General features: G+C 41.3%; 1 long non-coding RNA gene across 1 annotated transcript; it reads left to right on the forward strand.

Annotated features, from left to right (window-relative positions):
- Positions 1-16,618: 16,618 nt before the first annotated feature.
- Positions 16,619-17,705, forward strand: LOC141141470 (uncharacterized). Its single transcript, XR_012244092.1, has 2 exons — positions 16,619-17,378; positions 17,486-17,705. It is a non-coding gene; the product is annotated as an uncharacterized lncRNA (long non-coding RNA).
- Positions 17,706-19,940: the final 2,235 nt, after the last annotated feature.

The raw sequence follows: 19,940 nt of genomic DNA on the forward strand, positions 1-19,940 counted from the left end.
TCATGAGGATAAACACTGCAGTTTTGGTTACTGAAGCCCCCCGATTCACTCGTGAAGACTGAGGAGAAGAATAAATTCAATACCTTTGCCATCTCCCCATCCTTTGTAACCAGATGTCCTTCCTCATTCTTTATGGGGCCAATATGGTCTGTCCTCCCTTTTTTACTGTTTACATACTTAAAGAATTTCTTGGGATTTTTTTTGCTCTCCTCCACTATGTGTCTTTCATGTTCTATCTTAGCCATCTTAATTGCACCCTTACATTTCTTATTGCATTCTTTATAAATTCTGAATGCTGAGGATGATCCCTCAACCTTATATTTTTTGAAGGCCTTCTCCTTTGCTTTTATATGCATTTTTACATTGGAGTTAAGCCATCCAGGATGTTTGTTCGCTCTTTTAAATTTATTACCCAATAGGATACATTGGCTAATGCCCTTATTTAATATGCTCTTAAAGCAAACCCATCTCTCCTCCGTATTCTTTGTTCCTAATATTTTATCCCAATTTATGCCTTTTAGCAAGGTTTGTAGTTTAGGGAAGTTGGCTCTTTTGAAATTCAGTGTCTTTGTGTTCCCTTCATGTTTCCTATTTGTGTGATTTATACTGAAACTAATTGACCTGTGATCGCTGTTACCTAAATTGCCCCGTATTTCCACATCTGTTATCAGGTCTGTATTGTTGGTAATCAGTAGATCTAGTAATGTTTTATTTCTAGTTGGTGCGTCTACCATTTGACCCATAAAATTGTCCTGCAATACATTAAGGAACTGGCGAGCCTTAAATGAATGCGCGGTTCCCTCCGCCCAGTCTATGTCTGGATAATTAAAATCCCCATTATGATAACACTTCCCATCCTTGCTGCTAATCCAATTTGTGATAGGAGATCCGTCTCCACTTCCTCCCTCAGGTTAGGGGGCCTATAGCATACTCCCAGTATTATTTTCCCCTTAGCTTCATCCCTTTGGAGCTCTACCCATAAAGATTCCACCTCCTCCCTAGCCCCCTCAGTGATGTCATCTCTCACATTCACTTGTACATTATTCTTGATATATAGACATACCCCTCCCCTTTTTTTACCCTCTCTATCCTTGCGGTATAGGGTATACCCTTGAATGTTTGCCAGCCAATCATGAGAGCTGTTGTCTCACCTGCCTTCCATTGAAGCTAATGAAATGCAGCTCATGCTCCATTCGTATCTTTTCTGGCTGCATGGGCCAGAGAAAGTGAAAACAAAAACTAGAAGTGATGTTTTACAAATCATTTTTGGGTTCATTTTGGCTGGTCTCCCTCCCTTTCACCCAGTGACTCCTGCCTGGCCCACAAATTGGAGCGCAAAAATTAAGCATAAAAAATAAGCCTTAACCTGAAACCTAAATCTATGACCTCTAATAGCCTCTTATAACATGTTGTCAGTTTCTTGTAATAATCAAGCACTGAGATTTCTCTGTTGATATGTCCCTTTTTTATATTACCTTGTATAATTTAATCTCACCTCCTAAATCATGCCTATTTAACCATGCACATTTTTAGCAAGCTATGTGTACACCACTTATTACTGTATGGGCTGTTCTCCTTGATTTATATTTCTGATACAAGGGGTGATATACTGCAGTCTGTATGTCCCCTCATTCAATTGAGCCGCATCTGCACTAGATGCCAGTATTTGGCAGAACATTTTCTATTTTTTTTTGTAGTTATTTCAAATGAGGCATATTTGGAGGGTTTACTTTTAATTGACCTATGTGTAGAAGAGGTTATCTGTCTGCTGAAGCCAGCAGGAATGGCACATTTGTGACTTAGGGGATAACAAAACATGGAGTTTTGGGCACATTTAAAGCAATAAACCATTTCCTCTGGAACAACACGTCATTAGTATTCACTGAATGTAAAACAGAAGACAGCTGTTAGAAAATGTAACAAATTTTCTTTTCTTCTGCACTGACTCTCTATGCAGCACTCTATTTATGTTTGTGCAAGGCAAGTGTCCCTAAAAGATCAAAAGGAAATTGACACTAGAGGGCAATCCATCCTATGTCTTCCATCTGCAAGCAAAAAAGGATCTAATAACAGACTTCAAATTATAAAAGGGAATGGAGCACAGATGCCTAAGTGCTGCATGAAAAAGGAAAATGCATACATAATCTTTATGTTTATACACAGTTTAAATCATAGCCCCAGGACCAAGTAAAACAGTAATGTATACCATGCACGGTTCTGTACTTAAGGCAATATCATGGTGCCTTATGGAAGCAGGAATAATGCATTATATTACCAGTGTCTTATCTATTCTACCATGACAAATAATTCTGCTCAGCTTGTCATTGGTGACAGCTGAGGCTTTTTGCTTACAAGCCTTGACAGTGCTTGTATTAAACAGCTAGAGTCCTGCGCTCCATTAAGTTTTTGTAAAATTAACTGTCTGCTACTTGCTGTTTCACTGATAGTGGCAGCAGTTGTGAGCTACTGTAATCCTCTCTGGTTGCCTTATTGTTTGAGTGAGTGGCTTCACTCATCCAGCAGGTGTCTGCTGCACTGGTGTGATTTCCAAGCTGTGTTTTAGGTTTGACACACAACACATTTCCAGGATAAGTAAATTCCGAAATTGCAGTGTGGAGTAAATAATAACCCTATTATAATAACCATGCAAGGAAAAGAACTAGTCAAAGCAGGTGTCTTGGGAAAAAGTTTGAAAAGGAGATACATTATTCTTGCAAGAGAAATTATAGCATTTTATTTTCAGTATAATTATTTCTCTTATGCTGTACTGCTTTCCCAAGGGTTCTGTAATACTGTAATACATGCTATAAAATTAATTTGAAATAATAGAACACACCTACATCTTTGTTTAGCAGTTCTCACTTTGTTTTCAATAGCAGAATATACCCCAGGGCAAATTCAGGATCTGTTTTTTTTTTTTTGTAATAGTTCTGTTCTCAATTTCTACAACAAGATATCACAAGTAAATCAATGATCATGGTGATTACAATAATAATACTTATAGGTATTGGAAGATACAGGGTTACATGATTGTTCTTTAACAAATTATTAATGTAACATCTAAAGGAGTACACAGGGACTCATTTTATAATCAAGGGTGCATACTGCTCTCTGCTTTCTGCTATGGTCCACTTAACTAAGCACACTAGGGCCAGCATTTTCTGGCGCAGCGTAGAGACTATGTTACAGTACAGAGTTATCTCTGATTAGTATAGCAGAGAGATCCATAATTGCAAGAGATACAGTCATGGTATTCTGACAAGTCACATCACTTTCCTCTTTGACTTGCCTTTGATTATGTGTTGTAATATTTAGGGTAAAACTGTTATTCTGTTATCATGGTTTGACACCAGTTTCGTCTCTTCCTTTAATTATTTTGTATTAGCTCAGTACATACATTATAGAGTATCTGATGTATACAGATTCTGATCAGCCAGGTTTGAAGACTTTTTTACTGAAGATTTTACATTGCACAGAGAGGAATAGAAATGCATGATGGACTCCAACAGCTAGCAAAAATGTTTAAGACTCAAACGTTATAAATAAAGCTGAAGTGATATAACATGTGACCAAGTGTCAGGTTCCTATGGTAGTGAGCCCTTAGAGGGCCAACATGGGGTTTCCCAGGGTGCAGAGTCTAAGCCCCAGCCTGCTTCTTCACCAGGGCCCCAGATGGTGGGGAAGTACCTGCAGCAGACTGGAACCAGGTCATGGCCTCCAGGTAGACCCATTTGAAGATGTAGAGGCCTCTCATGTGTACAGAGTACAAAAAGCAGGAAACAGAAGAGGATCCAGAAGAGGATCCAAGAAACAAGCCAGGGTCAGGGCTCATGGAAGGCAGGCAATAATGGTAGACAAAGTCAGGGGACAGTACACAGGAAGTCAGACATGGAATATAAGTAATACATGGGAAAGCAGGAACATGAAGAAACTAGGAAGTTGCTCAGGCAACGCAAGCTACACTGAGCATGTCTATATATAGGGAAGCAGATTGGGAGGCTGACCAGGAAGTGATAGAAGGGAAAGGGATATAAATTCACAGTAGAGCAGGTGATGCCCATAGATGAACACAGAAGTCAATAGCACATGTGAGTAGAACCACAGGTCAGAAGAACCACTGCAGCAAGGAGGTAAGAATTTCACAAGCAGGAAAATGCAGGCTAAATTGTGACACTGAGTGTTACTTGAAGTGGCAGCACTATTTAGCACAAGGTTAATACTAATTGTTTTTAATGACCACAGACACAGTTTAGCCTTATTGCTTACATGGATCTTTTACTGTAGTTCAATTTTGAAATCTCTCTCTCTTCGTAGGAAAATTCATCCTTTTTGCACAGGTTATCATATAATATCTCATCATGTGATTTCAAAATCCATGTTTTACTCGGGTGCTTCATAAAATTTTATAAAATGTGGTCCCTGGTACATTAAATTCTGGCCTTTAGCTTACCTTCATTGGTACCTTGTGTATCAAATAAACTTGAGCAAATCTACAATTATCATAAACTTGGGGAAATCTACCATCAAAGTAAAATTAAATCAATTTTACACGTTTTATTCACCAAGCTCTGGAGAAAATGAGTACAACTGCAATTGCAAAGTCTATTTGCCTTTAGTAAATCAACCCCAGTGACTTTGTTCACAGCTACAAAATAAAGATCTTCCTTCCTGTTCTAATAGGGTGTCTCTCAGATACTGGGTCCTGAGGAAGCAATATATGTTCACACAAACCCTGACCTAGATGACCATAAACAAGAGATTATGACTTCTACATAAGAGAGATCCCAATGGCAGAGTTACAAAATGACAATCCAGAGCAGAATAGAAATCTGTGCAGCCTGCATGACTACAGTATAGAGTCACACATGGGTGTATACACAGTGGTAAATGTCACTCCCTTCTCCTCCTTCTCTTCCTCCTCCTCCTCCTCCTCCTCCTCCACCATGTCCTCCCTCCTCCTTCATGTCCTCCTATTACTAAATACTATGAGGGTGGGATATAGTATGCTAATCAATCACATTCACTAAGAAACTCACAAAAAATCATATTTTTAATATAAACCAGTATTAAAGCGTAACTCCACTTTTGTTGTGAAAAAAATATTCCCCCTTGCGTGATATATGTACATTGCAAGGATTTTAACAAACTTTGTTGCAGATTCCTACCTTTTGTTATTCTGAAGAAATGCCTGTGTGTTTCTCTGTGCCCATGTGGGAAAGGGAGTCTAATGGGGGTGGTTTCATAATTATCAGCTGTGCACCTGCAAGGGCTCTAATGAGGGAATCTGCTGGGCCTGCATCTCTTTAGATATGTTCCTACTGGGAGTATCTCACCAAAAATTAAATTTTTGTTCCAGGGGATGTCTGAAATCTGACTTGCATCCTAATGCAGACTTCTGGGAAAATCAGTGAGCCAATGACGCAAGCGGGAAATGATGTTTCTGGGGTGTGTTCAGTACACATTCTGTGTACAGACACCTGCAGGTAGCCATATTGCATTTTCATTAAATTACAGAGTTGCAGATTGAAAAGGAAAGGTAAATTTAATAACATTCAATTACAAAATGACTTGTGTCACATTTGTAAATCCTGTATTATTTTTTCTTTGTTTGCTATTTTTTTTCCCCATGGAAATAAGGTTACCCTTTAAATATACCAAATGTAATTGCTTATACCTGTAAAGTAAAAAAGAGCTTTGGGTGCAGATGCTGTCTGCTCAAAATGAAAGCTATTGTCAATCATCTCTGACTCCACCTACACTATGTAAATGCCTACAAACATACACTTTTGATGTTCTGTGAAGATTTTTAGGGAGCTTAAAAACAACCTATAACTAGCCTTTGCAACAAGGAGCATATGGAAGGGTGACCCATGTAAAAAAACAACAAACATAAATTCCCAGCTCACTTAACAGCCAGCCTGTAACAAAACAGATTGACCCTGTCAAACAGTTCACATTAAAGCAAGGGTTTAGTTTGCACACATTTGCAAATATATGCTTAAGCTGCAGCTCCAGGGCACCCCAGAGTACTGCAGCCCCAACTCTACAATTTTCCTTCAGAGTTGGAGCACATATATAACCACTTGCTGACCACAATACATACAGTATATATGCGTTGCAGTGTGCAAGTGGTTTACCAGGGTTATGGCTGGAGCTATCAGCCATAGCCCCAGTATTTTTTTCTTCAGTGGCTGGCTTTTTCATAAAAGAGGTCAGAGTGGCTCATGAGCCACTGGAACACTTTAAAACACAGCATGAGGGGTCTCCCCCTTCTGCTGCATGCTGGTATTTCTTGGGCTTACCGTTTCCACCGGCACGCCCGAGAAATTATCTGATGTGCAGCCAGCTGGTCATAGAGGTGATAAAAAAACTAGATTGTCTTTGATCACCTCTATGGCTTTGGAGGACCCGAGTGATGTAATTATGTCACTTCTGGTCCTGGCTGGAAGTAAACATTTTTTTTTAAAGCAAAAGATCAAAGAATGTTTTTTTTTTTTTTTTACATTTTTTTCTTTTAAAGGTATAGGAGAAATTGTAGTCTTTTTGACCCCAGATCTCTCCATAAAGAGGACCTGACATCCTTATTTCTATTACAAGGGATATTGCATTCCCTGCAATAGGAATAAAAGTGATAAAAAAAAAATTAAGGGACAGTGTAAAAATAAATAAATAAATAAGAAACATTTTAAGTGCCCCCATATGTAAATGGTGTTGGCACCACACATGTGAGGCATTGCCACGCACGTTAGAGCAAGAGCAATAATTGTAGCTCTAGACCTCCCCTGTAACTCTGAACAGGTAACCTGTAAAAGATTGAGGTTTTTATGTACCGTAGTTTGTCACCATTCCACGAGAGTGCACAATTTTATCCGCTTCTCGCCCGCTGGCTGTCAAATGACAGCTGGGCAGCACAGCTCTTGTTCTGGGTGGACATCATATGACAGACCTCCAGAATGACCACTCTCGCGCGCCCGTGGGGGCACGCATCGCAGCGATCGGTGGTGCGGTGTGTCAGTCTGACACACTGCATCACCGATCTCGGTGAAGAGCCTCTAACAGAGGCTCTTTACCATGTGATCAGCCATGTCCAATCACGGCTGATCACGATGTAAACAGGAAAAGCCTTTGGTCAGCTTTTCCTCATTCGCGTCTGACAGACCCGAGTAGAGGAGAGCCGATCTGCTGCTCTCCTGACAGAGGGGCCTGTGCGTATGCCCACCCAGGACCACCAGAATGTCACCAGGACCACAAGGGATGGCCACCACACTGGACCACCAGGTATGCTACCCTAGACCACCAGGGAAATGCCAATCAGTGCCCAGGCAGCTGCCAATCAGTGCCCACCCCCAATGCCTGCCAGTGCCATTGCCATCAGTGATGCCTAACAATGCCATCTATCAGTGCCATGTATCAGTGACCAGCAGTGCCGCCTATCAGTGCCACCCATAAGTACCCACCAGTGCAGCCTTTTAGTGCCCATCAGTGTCACCTATCAGTGCCCATAAGTGCCCACCAGTGCCACCTATCAATGCCCATCAGTGCTGCATATCAGTGCCACCCATCAGTACCACCTAAAAGTGCCCATCAGTGCCGCCTATCAGTGCCCATCATCAGTGCCCATCATTGCCACCTCATTGGTGCCACCTCATCAGTGCTGCCTTATCAGTGCCCATCAGTGAAGGAGAAAACTTACTTATTTACAAAATTTTATAACAGAAACAAAAGAAAAAGTTTTTTAAAAAAAATTTAGGTCTTTTTTATTTGCTTACCGCTGTTGAGCAGTGTCCACCAGTGCCACCTGCCAATGCCCACCAGTGCAACCTACCAGTGCACATCAGTGCTGCCTATCAATGCCCACCAGTGCCACCTATCAGTGCCCATCAGTGCCTCATCATCAGTGCCACCTATCAGTGTCCCCTACCAGTGCCTATCAGTGCCCATCAGTGCCACCCATCAGTGCTGCCTATCATGGTCGCCTATCAGTGCCACCTATCAGTGCCCTTCAGTGCTGCACATCAGTGCCCACCAGTACCACCTCTCAGTGCCCACCAGTGCGACCTATCAGTGACCACCAGTGCCACCTATCAGTGCCCATCAGTGCAGCCTATTAGTGTCCATCAGTGCAGCATATCAGTGCCCATGAGCACAGCCTCATCAGCACACATCAGTGAAGGAGAAACATTACCTGTTTGCAAAATTGTATAACACACTATAAAACAGTTGCATAACCGCGCAATTGTCATTCAAAGTGTGAGAGCACTGAAAATTGCCAAAGAGAAAGATCATGCCATAGGAAAAGATCGTGCAACCACACAACAGAGCTGGTAGGAATAAGGTACTTAAAAAAAAATCCAATGTCATGATATATAAGATTTACAAGAGTGAATTATTACAATTTACACTTCTCTGTTTAGTATTACTTTAATCTAGTCTATTAAATACATTTGTTGTTTGTCTTGCACACACTTTGGCTTAAAAACTTATTGGAGCTCTAGATTCCAGTTCTGAACTAGAAACTCTGACATCACTAAATAATTCTATGGTATATTCAGTATAATTTGTATGACTTCCTACTATGTATTAAGAGACTATTAAAGACTTTCAAACACTGCAAATTTGCTACATAAGACAGTCAGAGACTGCAGATATTGATGCAGGAAAGTGCTAACACAGCGGAAGTGTTGCAGTTAAAAAACTGGGGTGCATTATAGGAGACAGAGACTGTAAAATGCTACTGAAAACTGTCAAAGACAGACAATTAGAAATTGCTAGCATGCTACAGAAGACTGTGGACCCACTTAAAAAAGTCAGAAATTGTGGACTTGATATGAAAAACTGTTGGAGATTACACACATGCTATGGACACTTAGAGACTAGGGATATGCCACAGAAAACGTTTCAAACCTGTGGCAATGATACACACGACTGATAAATATCACTGCCATATTTCAGGCATTAACAACTGTTATTGGTATACAATGTTATTGGTAATATTATTTTGAGATATCATGCTTACAGGCTTTTGGAAAAAATGCAAACATTTTAGTGTCCCCTGAGCACTTGACTGTGACATAACACATTTGAGAAAAAGGTAGGAGGTTCTGAAAATGAGCAGAATACTGATTTTGAAGACTAAAGCCCCATACGCACAAAAGCATTTTCCGATGGGAAATGTTGGATGTCAGGCTGTTGGTGGAAAATCCAACCGTGTGTATGTTCCATCAGACAATTATTGTCAGACTTTCCACCAACAAATGTTGGCTAGCATGTCTTCAAATTTTCCGCCAACAAATGTGTGTTGTTGGATTTTCCGATCATGTGTACACAAGTCTGTTGGACAAAAGTCCAAAGTACAAACATGCATGCTTGGAAGCGGAAGAGGTTGGTCTTGTAAACTAGCATTCATAATGAAGAATTAACATCCGTGACGTGGCACTGGCAAATTATGAAATCTCCAAATGCAGCGCACAATTCTCTTCTTCTTTAATGGGATAATAATGAAGCTTCTTTTCTGGTGATACTGATGGAGTTATTGCAAACAAATTTTCAAAGGCTTTTTTTTTCTAGTGATATCAAGAATAATATTATTATTATTTTTTTTTATTATTTGCGCAAGTTACCACAACACTATTATCCCCTAGTTTCTAAGATCAAAGATACAACTATGTTGGTGTCCCTTGTAAATTTTACATTGTATTTTTTAAAATGTAACTGCCTACTCCCAAACTGCATTTGAAGTAAAACACATAGCCAAGTATTATTCTCCACAATTTTTTTATTGTGCATTAAAAAAAAAAATAATAGAATAGAATAATATAATATAATAATAAAATAGAACTTAACCAAAAAGTGCATTTTATGTATCCACAAATATAGAAAATATACCTAATCAAATCATTATTCAACCAAAAAAAATGTCAAAGCAATAACTCCAAGGCCAATAATAAATAACACGTTATCTCCTCTGATTCCGCAACATGTCTGGTTGATGAACGGCCGTTCAGAAACAAAATGAAAAGCGCAAATCAACACTCACTAAACTTCTACTAACACGAAATAAGCAGAAGGAGCTCAAAGGGTGGGGCTAAAGAGCTGAAAAACCACGTAGTACGTCACTACATTCATTAGTGTTGGCCAACATTTGTGTGACCATGTGTATGCAAGACAAGTTTGAGCCAACACCCTTTGGACAAAATTCCACGGTTTTGTTGGCGGAAAGTCCGATTGTGTGTACGAGGCATATAAGTAAATATACTTACATGTTGAAGAAGTAAAGTTGTGCTTTAAAGCAGTGCACAATAAACTGGAGAACAAGGGCTAGTAAAGTCAGCCATTGGGCATTTTCTTCCACATATTTATGCCCTTTGAATGTGATAAAAAACAATTACAACAACATTTGTCTTTGATATACTTAAGTCATAAGGTGATCAATTTCCTGTACTAAAGTTGCAGCTCAAGAAATGCAGGCTGAAAGCACAGACCTCTTATAAAACAGCCAAGTAGTGCTCAGCTTAAAATGATTGTGCTGCAGTGTGATCACAGTGTACAAGGTTAAATAAAAATATATAATCCACTTGAGAGAGCTCATAAAACTTACCATGGTACATGGTATTTGTGAACCCTGTTTTTAGTTTTGAATTTAATTCCAAGACTTGTCAATGTTAAAACAGAGTCTACAGGTAAAAAAATTGCATATGTTCTTTAAATAAAAGCAAGGTAGAGATGCTAGATGCTAGGCTCTTACACACATACTATTACTGAACCATTTCATTTTTAAGAGCTTTTTAATGGCAAATGTCTCAGGCATATTTGAATAATTCTAGAATTGTGTTTTACATTTAGTCTGCTTTGTATATTCTGGAAACTTTAAAGGAAAGCTTTAATATCTTGGGTCCAAAATTATTTGTGTAAATGTTTTAATTGTTGTGGTGTATCTTATTTTACTATTTGCAAAAAAAACAAAAAGTTACAAATAAGCATATAATACAGGGTGCATCAATTAGCCTTACAGAGCCTTATCAGTTTTCTAGAAACCAAAAGCTGTTGCTTTCAGATGATCTCTATCTAGCTGAAACCCCACTTGCCCCATTATGAACAGAGCAGGCATTTAAAGGGTTATCACACACGGGTGGACTCTATTTACCAATTAGATGACTTCTGAAGGCAATTAGTTCCACTAGATTTTAGTTAGGGGTATCAGAGTAAAGAGGACTGAATACAAATGCACGCCACACTTTTCAGATATTTATTTGTAAAAAAATTGAAAGACATTTATCATTTTCCTTCCACTTCACAATTATGTGCCACTTTGTGTTGGTCTATTACATAAAATCCCAATAAAATACATTTACGTTTTTTGGTTGTAACATGACACAATGTGCAAAATTTCAAGGGGTATGAATACTTTTTCAAGGCACTGTAATAAAGCATTATAGTGGTGCACAATCCTAATGGCCCCCTGAGATGACAAGTTATGACCCTCTTCTTTGTGAACTGGTAGAGGTCCCTAAGACCCCCTACAAGTTCACCCAAGCACATTCTTCAACATTTATTACCTTTAATTAGTTACATAGTCTGGTTGAAAAAAGACACAAGTCCATCTAGTTCAACCAATAAAAGGGGAAAAAAACCATACAATCTTATATACACAATCCTATACCCACAGTTGGTCCAGAGGAAAGCAAAAAAACCCATGCAGAGCATGATCCAATTTTCTCCAGTGGGGGAAAAATTCCTTCCTGATCCCCCAAGAGGTAATCTCTGGATCAACTTTACCTATACTGTAAATGTTAGTATCCGGTTATATTATATAGATTTAGGAAATAATCTAGGGCCCTTTTTAAAGCAATCAACTGAGCTGGCTAAAACCAGCTCTGAGGGAGTTTATTCCACATTTTCACAGCTCTTACTGTGAAGAAACCTTTCTGTATTTGGAGATTAAATCTTTTTTCCTCTAGACGTAAAGAGTGCCCCCTTGTCCTCTGTGATGACCTTAAAGTGAATAACTCAACACCAAGTTCACTATATGGACCACTTATTTTTTTTATACATGTTGATCATATCCCCCCTTAAACTTCTCTTCTCAAGAGAGAATATATTTAGTTACTCTAATCTTTCCTCAAAGCTGAGCTCCTCCATGCCTCTTATCGGTTTGGTTGCCCTTCCCTGCACTTTCTCCAGCTTCGATATTGTTTTTTGTGAACTGGTGCCCAAAACTGAATTATATATTCCAGATGAGGTCTTACTAATGATTTGTACAGGGGCAAAATGATCTCTTTCTCTCTCTCTCTCTGTGTCTCTCTGCTGTCCATACCTGTCTTAATTACAAGAAAGGATTTTGCTTGCTTTGAAAATCGCAGCTTGGCGAGGGGGAGATGGGCGGAGCCTAGCGGAGCAGACATGCATTGTTAGAGCTCCACACCGCTGAGGAGAGAAGAGAAGGACAAAGCGGAGCCTGCAGGCTCAAAAGGTATCCATATGAACCTTTTTGCCCCGGGAACAAACTGTGAAAGTTTGGGCAGGAGATACGGTACTGGGAGGAAACCGTGGCAGAAATAAAAATCACCTCACAAAGAGCTCACAGGCACTCACTGCAGCTGAAGCAGCTCCAGTCACCTCACAAGATACAGCATCAGGGCGCTCTCATAGACAGAAAATGTCACAGCAAGACTCTCCATTTGAGTCAGATACAGAACAAATCCTCTCACAAACTTCTCCACAAGCCTCCTCAGCATCCCCAGAAATATTATTACAATTTGAAAAGATGCTTCATAAGGCTTTAAAACAAACCTCAGACCAAATAACAAAAAGCCTAACCAAAGAAATAAGAGAGCTGGGAAACCGCACCGCAGCCTTAGAAATAAAAATGGATGAGATTGAAATTACAACCCAAGAAAATATAACAGAATTGGAACAATTAAAAGAAGAGAATTTAATACTTCAAACTAAGCTCGAAGATTACGAAAATAGAGCCAGACGTTCAAACTTGCGCATAAGGGGAATACCTGAAACTGTGACAGACCTGCAATCTACTATTACTGCTCTATTACAAGAACTAAAGCCAGATATCCCTATTGAACGTTTAGAACTGGACAGAGTACACAGAGCCCTCACAGCCAAAAAGAAAGATGGACCCCCACGTGATATAATCACAAAATTTCATTATTACAGAACGAAAGAACAAATACTAATTGCTGCAAGAGAAAAAAAGGAACTTAATTTTCAAGGACACAATTATCAAATTTTTGCTGACCTATCCCAACTTACTATTACTAAAAGACGATCCATGAAACCCCAACTAATGGAACTGCAACGCCACAACATTATGTATCAATGGGGCTTCCCCTTTTCAGTCAGATTTAACCACCAAGGTACAATTTACAGAAGCAGATCAGCAGATGAACTACAACAAACCCTTTTAAAATTAAATCTGACAGAACCCACAAGCAGCAACTCTCCCACACGCAGAAGAACGGTATCATCTTCACCTTCAGGCAACACCCAGAAAATTCCAGAACAAAATGGGAATCATCATTCTCACAAAAGAGGCCGTTATGCCACATCATCCATGGACCAAGAAGATTCAATGGACTGACATCCTAATTCCTGATATCTCTTCATTTATTATACTAAGAGATGGTTCTCTATAAAAAACCTGTATTTATAACTGAATGTAACTGCATTCTGATAGTCACACACTGTGTGGTATCATGTTACATTCCAGTTATATTTCTTATTGCTTCTGATTAATATAGCCTTAGAATATATAAGTGAAATAAGGAAATTCTTGTTCAGTTATATATTATCAGGTAATAACAATAGATTTATTACTTTTTAGGACAAATATGTTCAATAATCCAGAAGTAATGGAAGCTTTTTCTTTTTTTTCTTAAAACAAATATATTATTACCTAACTAGTTCCTAGAATTATGTTTTTGTTTATTCTAATCTGAAGCAATACAACCTCAATTTTATGAGTTAACATATCTAAACAGTTACATATGAATAAAATATGTAATTGTTTACTCTAAAAGGGTCAAAATCCCAAAATAATTCAAACTATCTTCATCAATACCAAAGTTATTAACAGTACCTTTCTAACTGAATTATTTAGCCTAGGGCAAGACTAACCATATACAACCACCCTGGAATAAATAATTTCTACAAAAACTATATTCTGCACTCCAATTAATGAATCATCATTTTGATGTCTTTTGACATAGCACTTCTCTCCTGTAAGCGGAAGATCCATGTACCCCCATTAGCCCTCCTCATTCTCCCAACCATATTATGTGGGAGTGTGACGAAGGCACTTATTCCCCTGAGAGAGATATTTATTCTTTTTCACGGGTAAATTGTGATTACTTGCAAAAAATAATTTATACAATGTACAGTAGGTGACCGCGATATTGTGTCAATCTCGCCGCACTTCTCGGCGAGATTTGACACCTACGAGCCCCGTCGCAGGAGCCAGCGCCGAGATGGCTCACTCATCGGGAAAGGAAAACGTTGTTTTCCTCCCGCGATGAGTGACAGGCAGCGCTGACAGCTGTCTAGTATGAATCCTGAGGCGGGAACACCGCGCCAAATTTTAAATGAAAAAAACGGCGTGGGTTCCCCCCTCGGGGGCATACCAGGCCCTTAGGTCTGGCGTGGATTGTAAGGGGAACCCCCTATGCCGAAAAATCAGCGTGGGGGTCCCCCCAAAATCCATACCAGACCCTTATCCGAGCACGCAGCCCGGCCGGCCAGGAAGGGGGGTGGGGACGAGCGAGCGCCCCCCCCTCCTGAGCCGTACCAGGCCGCACGCCCTCAACATGGGGGGGTGGGTGCCTTGGGGGATGGGGGGCCCGGTCTGCTGCCGCTGTCTTGCCGCCGCTGTCTCGCCGCCGCTGTCTCGCCGCCGCTGTCTCGCCGCCGCCGCTGTCTCTCCGCTTCTTCTCTTCTTTTCTTCTTCCCCGAAATTTCCCTCCATTAAATTTTTAATTTTGGATCGTATACACCCTAACCCCAGAGGGGGCGACTGGAATAAAATTTTACTCCAGAGAGAACTTAAATGGATCCATTTACTTAAGGCCACCACACCTCCAGGCCTTAATGAAGCGGTTTGTTTCAAGCCCTTCCTTCAGGGCTTCAATTCTGGAGGTATGGAAAAATAGGGTTATGGCCATTCCAAAAGGGTATCTCTGTCTTCTCAACATTGTAGTGTTTGTTTGTAACTCCTGGCTGCTTCTGACTTTTTGTACACCAAGCTGTATGTGCATCCTATACATGCTCCCTCCTTTTTTTTTTTTTCCCCCCCACTCCACCTTTTTCCTCTCCCCATTTATCTGTTATATGTTACTTGCCCATCCCCCCCTCTATACATTATTTACTTTTATTGTTCAATTTGATACCCCCCCTTGGGACCATGTATTCGAACACACAGCCAGCTTGGTTACTTCCCTATGTTAAGAATTGTTACCATTTAGTATATTCTGTTATATTCGTTGCGTTTCTGTGCTCCCACTAAGAATAGTACATTCATATTTGGCACCCACAATAGTGGAAATGTATAGGATATATTTATGTCTGCCACGCACCTCCTGTTACTATGTGGTTTGCACATGTCATATACAATTGTACTTTCATATCATTCATATGTATTGAAATTGCTTGACCATTGTTGTTTTTTGCTGCCTTAACTGTATAATAATGTATCATGCGTATTGTTCCACGTACCAATTTCTAAGTCCCAATCTTCTGTACAGTGTTCTCTCCCCACATTACCCTCTCTCCCTCCCTCTCCTTGTCCCAATAATATGTAATGTATACATTACTTATTTGGATGTAGGTCATCCATCTAACCTTTTTTGTTTTTTCCTATTCACTGCTTCCCTTTTCTTCTTATCCCCCTTTTCTTTCTTTTCCATGTTTTCCATATTTGGAGGAATATACTTGAGCAGTCGTTTTTGGTGACTGGCTAGCAGTTACCCTTTCTCTTTTTTAATATATATGTTTCTTTTTGTTTCTTTTTCCCAAACCATTTATTGCAGCACACTCTCCCCGCCCCCCCTTGTGGCGCGCCTAGTTAGAGCGGCGGCCCGGCACGGTAAGCCGCCACAGGAGTCTCTGGGGCGGCGCTTAGCGAGGTACTTGGGCGTCTTCCACACACGCCCACTGCCTCCATGTTGACACTCCAGGCGAGCATGCGCTCTCGCCGGAGTGTCACTTCCGTGCCGGTGGGGCGGGTGTGCGTGACGCTGCCCCAAACGCCGTGTAGCTTGCGCACGCGCGGTTGGGGCGGCGCCGCGCACGCTCGCCTCGGGGGGTCAGCATTATGCGTCCCAGTCTACGCTGCTCACAACACAGCTGTGCCTCATCTCTGACGCCAGCTGATTGTGACAGCCTTGTTATTTAAACCAGCCTCACTCATTAAACACCAAGACGTTACACTCTCTGGACGCTTGGCTGTGAGGCTGTCATCACACTCCTCTCAAGGTATGATTGCTTCAGTCATTTTTTTCATTTTGTTGCATTCTAATACTCTGTTTACAATTACTCTTTACTTCCTTGTTGAGTCATTCAACTATTTATCACCTATTCTGACTTTGTCTTTATTTGGGTCCCTGCAAGACTGTTACAAACAGTTTCACATAGGCTGGGCTTCAATATAATTACTTTTTCCAAACCCTATAGAATATGATACTGTTTCTAACTCTTTACTGGCCTTAATACATGCATTATGGACATTTGCAACACGCAGGTTTTTATGCATTTACCTGCTGAGCATGCAATTATATATTACATATTGTTTCCTATTTTTCATTTACTTTATTTTCTTTTCCTTTCTTTAAACCCAATGTTATACATACATGCATTTGCATACTAATATTAGGATATGAGATTAACGGGACTTTCCCACTGTCGCTTTATTTGATGCGACTTTTCTTTGTTGCGACCCAGTCCTGATGCATCTTATTAAACGCATATAAACATATTATATATTGATACCATTTCCCCTTTTTTTCTATTATATATCTCATTCTGTATATACCACTAATCTATACACTCAGTCACCACTGTCTATCTACCCATTTTTTGGACCCCATCCTAAGGTCCTGTCTACATTTTCTATTTTTCTAGGGGCGCCTTCCTGTGACCTCAGCACGCCGCTCTGGTTTGTACGCGCATTGGTCGGGCGAGACGGGAGTGTTGCCAAAAAATTCCCCCCATGGTGACTGCAGCCCACCAACCTGCATTCATCATTATTTAAATACTCTGGTTTACACCAGTTACAATATGTACTTAACTTCTTGCCACACCATGCCCTTCCTCCATGACTCTTCTTGTTTTTAGAATAATAAGTTTTTCTCAAGCAAATAAGCAAACATTCTCAGGTAGGTGATGTATTCACCACCCCGATACCCTCTTTTTTGCATACTACTCTGAGATTTCCCCATTATCTTATTATCTTTTCTGCCTCTTTTACTTTTCTCTTTATTAGCCTAGATGAACATCTCTCTCTGATTATGCCCCTGAAGAAGGATTGTACAGATATTAAGTACCCCGAAACGCGTAGGGCCTGAGAAGAGCTTCTTTCATCACATTTGTTTTGTCCTAATTGCTTATGATGGCTATTATGTAGTTTTTACTATGTTAGTCCATACATTTACTGCTTGTTTTTATCTCAATGTACCTGTGATTTTGAATAAAATTTAAATCTTTTTTATATTGCTCTTTATTTTCTATACACTTTATTACTCCTTACTTTTGCAAGTGCCAGTAAAGTCCACCTAGGGGAACCCTTTTGCTTTTTGTCTATAGACTATTGGACGTGGCACGGCTCCCTTGCCTAAAACTGGTTGGTCACCCCCCTTTGTTGCCCGATGTTGACACGACGCTCTCTCCAGCTCGAATGCTGTGTGCGAGCTGCGGAGCCATTTATATAGGCGGTAACCCCGCCCCCTTACGACGTCATGGTCCCAGCATGCGCAGGGACTCTGGGGCCACGCCCCCTTATGACGCCAGAGTCCCTGCGCATGCTGGGACCATGACGTCGTAAGGGGGCGGGGTTACCGCCTATATAAATGGCTCCGCAGCTCGCACACAGCATTCGAGCCGGAGAGAGCGTCGTGTCAACATCGGGGAAGAAGAAAAGAAGAGAAGAAGTGGAGAGACAGCGGCGGCGGCGAGACAGCGGCGGCGAGACAGCGGCGACAAGACAGCGGCAGCAGACCGGGCCCCTCGCTGGCAATAGAGCTGGAAGAAGATAGCGGCGGGGCCCGGGAGAAGAGGCCGAACACCGGGAGAAGTCGGAAGGAGACCCCCCGAAGTCGGAAGAAGACCCCGGAGCTGACTAATAAATTATTCTTAAAACCTGTGTAGTGTGTTTTTTTTATATTGACACTTTTGCCTAGGTGAATGGGTAGGGGTACCATGTACCCCAAACTCATTCACACAGGGTGGGGGGCCGGGATCTGGGGGCCCCCTTATTAAGGGGGGGCTCCCGGATTCCGATAAGCCCCCCGCCCGCAGACCCCGACAACCAACGGCCAGGGTTGTTGGGAAGAGGCCCTTGTCCTCATCAACATGGGGACAAGGTGCTTTGGGGTGGGGGGGCCGCAGGGCGCCCCCCATCCCCCAAGGCACCCACCCCCCCATGTTGAGGGCGTGCGGCCTGGTACGGCTCAGGAGGGGGGGGGGCGCTCGCTCGTCCCCACCCCCCTTCCTGGCCGGCCGGGCTGCGTGCTCGGATAAGGGTCTGGTATGGATTTGGGGGGGACCCCCACGCCGATTTTTCGGCATAGGGGGTTCCCCTTACAATCCACGCCAGACCTAAGGGCCTGGTATGCCCCCGAGGGGGGAACCCACGCCGGTTTTTTCATTTAAAATTTGGCGCGGTGTTCCCGCCTCAGGATTCATACTAGACAGCTGTCAGCGCTGCCTGTCACTCATCGCGGGAGGAAAACAACGTTTTCCTTTCCCGATGAGCGAGCCAGCGCGACATTCACAGTACCCTGTCGCCGAGAACCAGCGCGATGGTATCGCGCTGGAAACACAATCTCGCGGTCAGGTACTGTATCATCTAATCTCATATGTTTTTTGTTTACTCTTTACTCCAGAATTCACTGGTTTCTTTTCTATCTTTTCATCTCTTCAGTCCACACAGGTTGATCTGCGCAGTCAGCTCTGCATAACAAAAAGTAAGTCAAAACTATTTGATCTGTTGCCATGGCACCACTGAATATACTTTCCCTGAATGTTCAGGGAATAAATGTCCCTCAAAAAAGGACCAAAGCCTTCCGTACTTTCCATAACAAAAAGGCTCACATAGTATGCCTCCAAGAAACACACTTCACCAAAGATTCTACTCCAAAATATATTTCTCCTTTTTATCAACAAATTTACACGGCTTCTGCCTGTACCAAGCAAAGGGGAACTCTAATTGCATTTCACCGATCCACACCATTCATTTTATCATCAGAAATTAAAGACCCAGAAGGTAGATACCTGATACTCATGGGTTATATAATGGATACAGCAGTCACGGTGATTTCCTACTACGCTCCTAACAAACAACCTACACCATTCCTCTCACATATATTACAAGTGATTAATACACACAAAATAGGAACAGTGATAATGTGTGGGGATTCGAACCAGGTCCTCCTCCCATTTCTAGATAAATCACCTTTTACACCATCCAAAATAACCTCTAGATTACCTTTTTCTCAACTTCTTTCCAAATACAATCTGGTAGATTCGTGGAGAGAAAGTAACCCAATGAAAAAGAAATTCACTTATTTCTCACACCCTCATCAAACCTTCACCAGAATAGATCATATTTTTCTAACAATAGGAATGATACCAGAAATTATTGTATCAGATATAATTCCGATTCCGTGGTCTGACCATAATGCAGTATACACTACTATAGCCTCAGCCATACCAAAAGCGCA

Source organism: Aquarana catesbeiana, linkage group LG04, assembly GCF_042186555.1.
Source record: "Aquarana catesbeiana isolate 2022-GZ linkage group LG04, ASM4218655v1, whole genome shotgun sequence".
Lineage (NCBI taxonomy): Eukaryota > Metazoa > Chordata > Amphibia > Anura > Ranidae > Aquarana > Aquarana catesbeiana.